Here is an 8,081-nt window from a genome sequence, read left to right on the forward strand (position 1 = left end):
CATACCAAGTTCTTCTAACAGCCTCTTCATCCATAACATCTCCTTGCAACATTTTGTAATGACAATATATTCTGCCTCTGTAGTAGATAAAGCTACACACTTTTGTAATTTAGATTGCCATGACACTACTCCCCCTGAAAATGTAAATAAGTAGCCTGATGTAGACCTTTTGGAGTCTACATCTCCTGCCATGTCTGCACCTGTGTAACCGACTAATACTGGCATATCATTACCAAAACATATACGAGCTTTAGACGTACCTCTAAGATACTTCAGAATCCACTTCACTGCTAACCAATGCTCTTTGCCTGGATTAACAAGAAATATGCTTACTACTCCAACGGCAAATGCAATGTCCGGTCTTGTACACACCATTGCATACATCAAGTTTCCTACAGCTGAAGCATAAGGAATTTTCTCCATTTCTTCTTTCTCACTTCTAGTTGATAGACATTGATCACGAGACAACTTGAAGTGACTGGCTAATGGACAACTCATTGGTTTTGTCTTGTCCATATTGAACCTTTTTAGAACCTTCTCGATGTATCTTTCTTGTGATAGCCAAATTTTTCCAGCTTTTCTATCACGAGAGATATGCATGCCAAGAATTTGTTTTGCTGGACCCAAGTCTTTCATATCGAAATACTTATTTAGTTCCTTTTTTAACCTGCTAATTTTATTAACATCCTGACCAACAATCAACATATCATAAACATAAAGCAGAAGTATAATCAAATCTCCATCAGGAAATTTATGAACGAAAACACAATGATCTGAAGCCGTCTTGTGATACCCTTGATCCTTCATGAATGATTCAAACTTTTTGTACCACTGTCTTGGTGCTTGTTTCAGCCCATATAAACTCTTCTCTAACTTACAAACCAAGTGTTCCTTACCTTTAACTTCAAACCCTGTTGGTTGTTCCATATACACATCTTCCTCCAAGTCACCATGAAGGAAAGCGGTCTTGACATCTAGTTGCTCAATTTCTAGGTTCATACTTGCAGCCAATCCCAATACTAACCGTATAGAGGACATCTTCACCACCGGTGAGAAAATCTCATCAAAATCAATACCCTTCTTCTGCCCAAATCCTTTCACCACTAGGCGTGCCTTATACCGTGGTTGTGAATTTCTTTCTTCGGTTTTCATTTTGAAAACCGACTTATTTTTAAGAATTTTTTTATTCTTAGGTTTTCAACCAACTTAAAAGTGTTGTTCTTATGCGATGATTCAATCTCATCTTGCATAGCGTTCAACCACTCCTTCTTGTGTTCATCATCTATGGCTTCTTCATAACACTGTGGTTCTCCACTATCTGTAACCATCACATACTCGTGTGGAGGATACTTGGTAGATGGTGCTCTCTCTCTAGTCGATCTTCTCAATTCAGCTGGTGGTTCATGTTCAACTTCCATTCTTTGTTCAACATCATCACCCATAGTAACATCTTCATGAGCTTCATCTTTATGATGTTGTTCTTCACCTGCATTATCATGCATAACCTTAGAAGAGATATGTGGATCTAGATCAATGAGATCATTACTATGATTCTCACGTTTCTCAACTTTCTCGAAGTCCTCAATAGTTTGATCTTCAAGAAAGACCACATATCTACTTTTAATAATCTTCTTATCGACTGGATCCCATAACCTGTACCTGAATTTCTCATCTGCATACCCTAAAAAAATGCATTGCTTGGCTTTATCATCAAGCTTTGTTCTTTGATCTTTAGGTATATGCACAAACGCCCTGCAATCAAACCCCCTTAGGTGTTCATAACTGACTTCTTTCCCAGCCCACACTCTCTCAGCTACATCTCCATCTAATGGTGCTGAAGGTGATAAATTGATCAGATAACATGCCGTACGCATTGCCTCACCCCAGAAGCTTTTAGGCAGCTTTGCTTCTGAGAGCATACATCTGATCCTCTCCACAATAGTGCGATTCATGCGTTCTGCTACTCCATTTTGTTGTGGAGTTTTGGGAACTGTCTGTTCATGCCGAATACCATGGGTTTTGCAATCTCTTCAAACGACCCGATGTATTCTCCTCCATTGTCAGTGCGAATGCACTTTAATGGCTTTCCTGTCTCCCGTTCTATCATGTTGTGGAAATTCTTGAAAACTGTAAGTCCCTAATTTTTGGTCTTTATGACATATGCCTAAACTTTCCTGGAAGCATCATCTATAAAAGTAACAAAATACAAAGCACCACCAAGTGTTTTGACCTTTAAAGGTCCACAAACGTCAGAATAAACAAGCTCCAAAACACTAGATTTTCTTTCAGATTCATTCCTTTGAAAGGAAACTCTGTGTTGCTTTCCTACTAAACAATGAGAGCAAGTGTTTAAATTTATACCTTTCATGTTCGGTAAGTCCTGTCGTTTAGCAAGGATTTGAAGTCCCTTCTTGCTCATGTGCCCGAGTCTTCTATGCCAAACATCAGTGGAAGAATCTTTTTCAACTGCATTCAATTATCCTCTACACAGTTTTACTTGAGTCCTGTATAAAGTACAACACTTCTTCCCCCTTGCTATCACCATTGACCCTTTTGTGAGCTTCCACTTTCCATCACCAAAGTGACTGTGGTACCCTTCATCATCTAATACTCCGGTAGAGATTAGGTTATATCGAAGATCTGGTATATGCCTCATATTCTTCAAAATCAATGTACTCCCTGTGCTCGTCTCAATTTTCACTTCTCCACTCCTTATGATTTTTGAGAAACCTAAGTTTCCCATCCTGACTTTGCCAAAGTCACCAGTTCTGTAAGGGTTAAAGAAATCCTTAAATGGAATAGCATGATACGAAGCACCTGAGTCAACCAACCATGTTGTTTCTGGTTCTGACTCAGTCATACTTAAGCAAGTGTCTCCACAACCTGAGAGTAAGATAATGTCATCACCTGAGGCAGCTGCCGCAATATTATCTTGTTTTTCACCATCCTTTTTATTTTCCTTCTTTGGTTTTCCTGCAATCACTCTTGTAATGACCCATTTTTTCACAACCAAAACATCTAACTTCTTTCTTTAGTTTTGATCTCCCCCTTGACTTATCACGGTTATGAGGTTTTCTACTTTTACCTCTCCCCCCGTCTTTCTGTAACAAGTGCCTCTGAATGAGACTCGTCTGACGATGATTTCCTTCTTGTTTCTTCATTCAACAAACTACCTGTTACGTAATTCATACGCATTATGCCATCAGGAGCAGAATTGCTAAGAGACGCCACCAATGTCTCCCAACTATCTGGTAAAGAATTTAGAAGAAGTAAGGCCTGCAACTCATCATCCAAAACTAACTTCATTGCAGAAAGCTGATTTACTAGACTTTTCATCTCATTCAAGTGTTGAGCAATTAAGGTTCCTTCTTTATATTGTAATTTTCCTAGCTTTCTGAACAAGTAAGCCTTTTTGGCAGCTGTCTTCTGATCATACAATTCTTCTAATTTCCTCCATAAACTAAAAGCGGAAGTCTCCGTCGATACATGATGAAAAACACTGGGTTCTACCCATTGTCGAATAAATCCAACAACCTTACGATCTAATACCTTTCAGTCTTCTTCATCCATCTTCATCGGTTTTGTACCGTGATTTTCAATGGGTGCAGCTAGGTCTTTCAGTATAACAAATCTTCCATTTTTGCTTTCCACATCAAGTAGTTTTCTCCATCTAAACTAATCATTCGATTAGTATTCACTTCCATATTTCTGAACAATAAATCAAACCTTAGCTCTAGTACCACTTGTTAGGAAAAACAACCTAATTAACTTGTTCAGGAATATGAAGATAAACGATGCGAAAGTAAAAGTAGAGACACCAAGATTATTTAACGTGGCAAAAAACCCCTCCAAGATAGAAGGTAAAAAAACCACGGGACCTAGTCCAGAAATCTGCCACTATAAAATAATGGGTTACACAATTCTTCACCAAACCCATGGTGGATAAACCAATTCTTCAAGATGTGTAGAAACACTCTTGGATAACAACTCCTTCCTAAACAAATAGAGGATTAACCGACTCTTCCAGATGTGTAGAAACACTCTTGAGTAACAACTCTTCACCAAAACTATGGTGGATAAACTGAACAAAGAAACAAAAAAATAGAAATCTCTTACTCCTTAGGATTTGAACAAATCCTAGATTACTAAAGGTTGAAGAAGATAACCACAAACTAAATTGCTTCACAAGTTTAATAATCTTCTTTTCTTCAAACCAATATTCTTCTCTTTCAATCTCTCTTAAAAGAACTACTTCAGAAATCTCTCTTTCTCTGACTTCTCTTTGTTCTGGAAGTTGTTGTGTATAATCTCTTCCCTTTCATTCCCTTTTATAATGATAAATAGGGAGGTTTACCAATAGAAATAGGAATTCCATTTTAGGCTTGAAAAAATAGAAGTTTCTATTTTTTCACCAAACCAGGAATAAAGAAAATCCAATTCCAACTAGGAGTCCTTTTATTATAAGGAGGGACCCCAACAAGAAAATATTGAAAATGAACATATTCTGAAATACTAAAAGGCTATAAGCTTCAAAGCAACTCATATTGTCTTAACTTCTCATATGTAATGGAAATTCAGGCCCTGAAGCACCTAATATAGTACAATACATTACGTGTGTTGTAATGTGATTTTAGAAAACAACCATCATTCATATATAAAATGTCAATCGCATTGTACTCTTTTTCCTTCGTCAAGGTTTTGTCCCATTGGGTTTTCCTTGTTAATGTCTTAACGAGGCAACTATGCGTATTGAAAATTGTTATAATTTGTTTAAAAATTGTAGTCTTTTTTCCTTCGTTCAGGTTTTTCCCCTTTGAATTTTCCTGACAAGGTTTTGGTGAGACAACTAGTCATCGAATGATGAGTTTAACACCTATTATGTGTGTGAGGTGGATTTTGCATGAAATTTATAATGCACATTGAAATGTGATTAGTATATTGATTTCACAAAATATTATAATTATCTTATCGATGTACATGACAAATATGAATCACTAAAAAGTGAGTTCAACTGAAATATCTGAAGGATTTAACAAGCTCAATCTGAAGTATGCATAAACTTAAAGCATTACATGAATACAACTTGAAATGTCAAATGCTACTTATTATATTTAGGGTTAATTTGACATGGACCCCCATTTATTTAGTGATATTAGGACTTCATCCCCAAAATTAAAAGTGTCTTGGCGTTAACCCCCAATTAGCGTTTTTCCGTCATTTTCTCGTTAAATGGTTGGCGTGTGAAACACACGCCTGGTTCGTGACAAAAATACCCTCCATTTGATCCTCCAACTAATCCAACGGTTAAAAACCTTTCTCGTGATCAACGGTTGTGAAATAACCCTAGCAACCCACCATTGTGAACATCCCATCTTCATAAACCACCATCACCTTAGTGTTCATCTTCAACTGCCATCATGACCATGGTCACCATAGTCATCTTCACTGACTACCCCCACCATCATCCCCACCATTTCCATAATTCCTTTCAAAATTGAATACCAAATTCAAAGCTAAGAAGCAACAAGAGAGAGAATCTCCATTCTTATTATTAAGAGATGAACCAGATGTAATTAGTTTATAGAGTGAGAAAATACACCACCAAAAATCCACTTGCAACAAGAACACATCATTTCCATCATTTAAAGCCTAAAACAGTACACACTCATTACAAGTTTCAAACAAATAGTGAAATTGAAATCCAATAAAATACCTTAACAATCAATTTTCCACCTAGGTACCCATCATCTTCATGTGGATCAAGAGCACGAAGGAAAAGACTCCAAACCCATCGGTATCGTTCCAATCATCTGTATGACCATCAAGGATAAAAATCCCTGGTTTCAAATCAGACCCAATTCGAATATCAAAGTCGGATCCACAACTCCATTCACCTCCTTCGTTGTGGGATTTTACAACTCGACACCATCACTTTTCGAATGACATCGCAATTTCTCTTCGTACACCCCGAGTAAAGAAAGAAACAATTTAAAGCTACATGAGTCTTCATCTCACAAACTTGACACAAGATTTCCTGTAAACGAACATAACTCATAACTTTTGAGATAACACCCCACTGTAAATATATTAATTAGAGAAAGACCCCCAACCGAAAATAGAGGAGAACAAAGTGTACCTCAGTTAATGAACTAGACGTAGCTCCTCCTCCCATCGTTTTGGCAAAAATGAACTCACTTCCTTGGTTCAACCCTCACAAAACCTCAGCATCCCTTGATTGACTCTCTTGCTTCATATAGAGTTTTAGGGTTCCAAATGTTAGAGCTTCAAGGGTTTTTTGGGTGAAATTTCAACAACTATTTTGAATAGTCATTTCACAACCGTTGATCACGAGAAAGAGTATTCACCGTTAGATTAGATGAAGTATCAGATGGGCGTATTATTGTCACAAATCACTCGTGTGTTTCACACGCCAACCATTTAACGAGAAAATGACGGAAAAACGCCAATTGGGGGTTAACGCCAGAGCACTTTTGATTTTGGGGGTGTGTGATATGATGCGTCATGAAAATAACTCATCTGAGTCTCTTAATTTGGGTTAGTTAGTCCAGTTCGAGCAGTTACTCTCATGAATTGTGTGTTTCTCTTGTACAGGTGTCTTCTACGGAATTGAGCTTGAAAAATAGATAAAAAAGTTTCCTTCAATAAGTCTACACCGCAAGTGCACAGTGGTCAAGCAATAAAATCCCGGTAAGACCGGGGTCGATCCGCAGGGACTAGTCAAACCTATTCTAAAACTTAGAAATCATACTGTTTTGTTTGAAAATTGGTTTTGTGGTTTTGGTGATAAAATAATAAAGAACAAAATAATAAAACAAATAATGATACAAGGAACTCAAATGGGGGAGAGCCTAGGATTTTAGAATCCACTCTATTAAATCACTTTTTGGAACAAATACTTAAAATGATTAATTCTCTTTTCCTATAACTCAGAATTTCGGAAATGAACTAACCTAATTCCGGGAGATGTTTTCGTTAAAACCGATAAATCATAACAATATAATTGTGTTTATTTTGAAAAACAAACATCTAAACTATTATCTATCAAGTGATAAGTATACACCATCAAAGGATTTAACCTAAGCATGATGTATCAAACCTAAAAGTATAGATAATGAATAAAAAAAGATATTTAACAAACTAAAACAAATTAAACTATGAAGCATAATCAAGAGTAATCAATCAAAAATATATCTTTAAAAGATCAAAAATGAGTTTCATCGTAAAATCCTAGATGGAGAGTCTTAGTTAATCATGATTAAAGAGATTAACAATAATAAATATGAACTATAAGAGAAAAAAGGAAAAAAAATTAACTTTTCTTGCTGATTTTCCCTGTTGCAGCCAAACGCACCCCTAAGGAAAATATTTTCCTTTTGTTTTTACTGTTTTACAGACAAACAGGTCCTTATGGAAATTAATTTTTCCATCTTCTCGGAAACGATTTCCCTGTGGGAAAATTGTTTTCCACTCAGTTTTCTCGTCTTCTTCACTGTTTTCTCTCTCTCTCTCTCTACTGTTTTAAACTTCTTCCAGTACCTCTCTCTCATACAACTATGAATAAAGAAAACTCCAGAGAAACAAAAATGAAGAAGAAATAAATATATTTCAATTGATTCTTTATCTCTCTCTGTACAAATTGCTCCCTTTCTCTCACTACAAATATTTCTCTCTCTCTCTCTCTCTCTCTCTCTCTCTCCCCCTCTCTCTCTCTCTCCCTCTCTCTCTCTCTGATTTTTCTATAGGTTGAGCTCGAGAGAATAACCCCCAATCGAGAGATAAGATCAATGGCTGCTCTCTGTGATACATATATAGAGAAGAAGAAGCAAACAGTTGCAGTCCCCCTCTAAATCTCTTTCTTTCCTTCTGAAAAATATTTTTTTCTTCTATACTGTTTATCTCCCAACCGAGCTCTGAATTTCTTCTGAAAATCATTGATTTTATCCCCAGCAACCTTGCCCGTGTAGGGATTTACACCCTTCTACTAGTGTTTATAGCGGAAATATGACATCTAATGTCTACACTAGTATTCCCAGGATCACATGCAAAACTAGTAATTAATC

The 8,081-nt window shown here is 36.6% G+C and overlaps 1 protein-coding gene across 1 annotated transcript in view; it reads right to left on the reverse strand.

Annotated features, from left to right (window-relative positions):
• LOC147555802 (AP-5 complex subunit zeta-1) overlaps positions 1-7,776 on the reverse strand; it is a 48,454-nt gene extending 40,678 nt beyond the window's left edge. The window contains exon 1 of the mRNA XM_086663481.1: positions 7,345-7,776. The gene's annotated coding sequence lies outside the window, so the exon portion shown is untranslated. The remainder of the gene's footprint in view (positions 1-7,344) is intronic.
• Positions 7,777-8,081: the final 305 nt, after the last annotated feature.

This window comes from Eschscholzia californica, unplaced genomic scaffold, assembly GCF_041429995.1.
Source record: "Eschscholzia californica isolate CP2 unplaced genomic scaffold, dmEscCali1.0.p SCAF_2, whole genome shotgun sequence".
Classification (NCBI taxonomy): domain Eukaryota; kingdom Viridiplantae; phylum Streptophyta; class Magnoliopsida; order Ranunculales; family Papaveraceae; genus Eschscholzia; species Eschscholzia californica.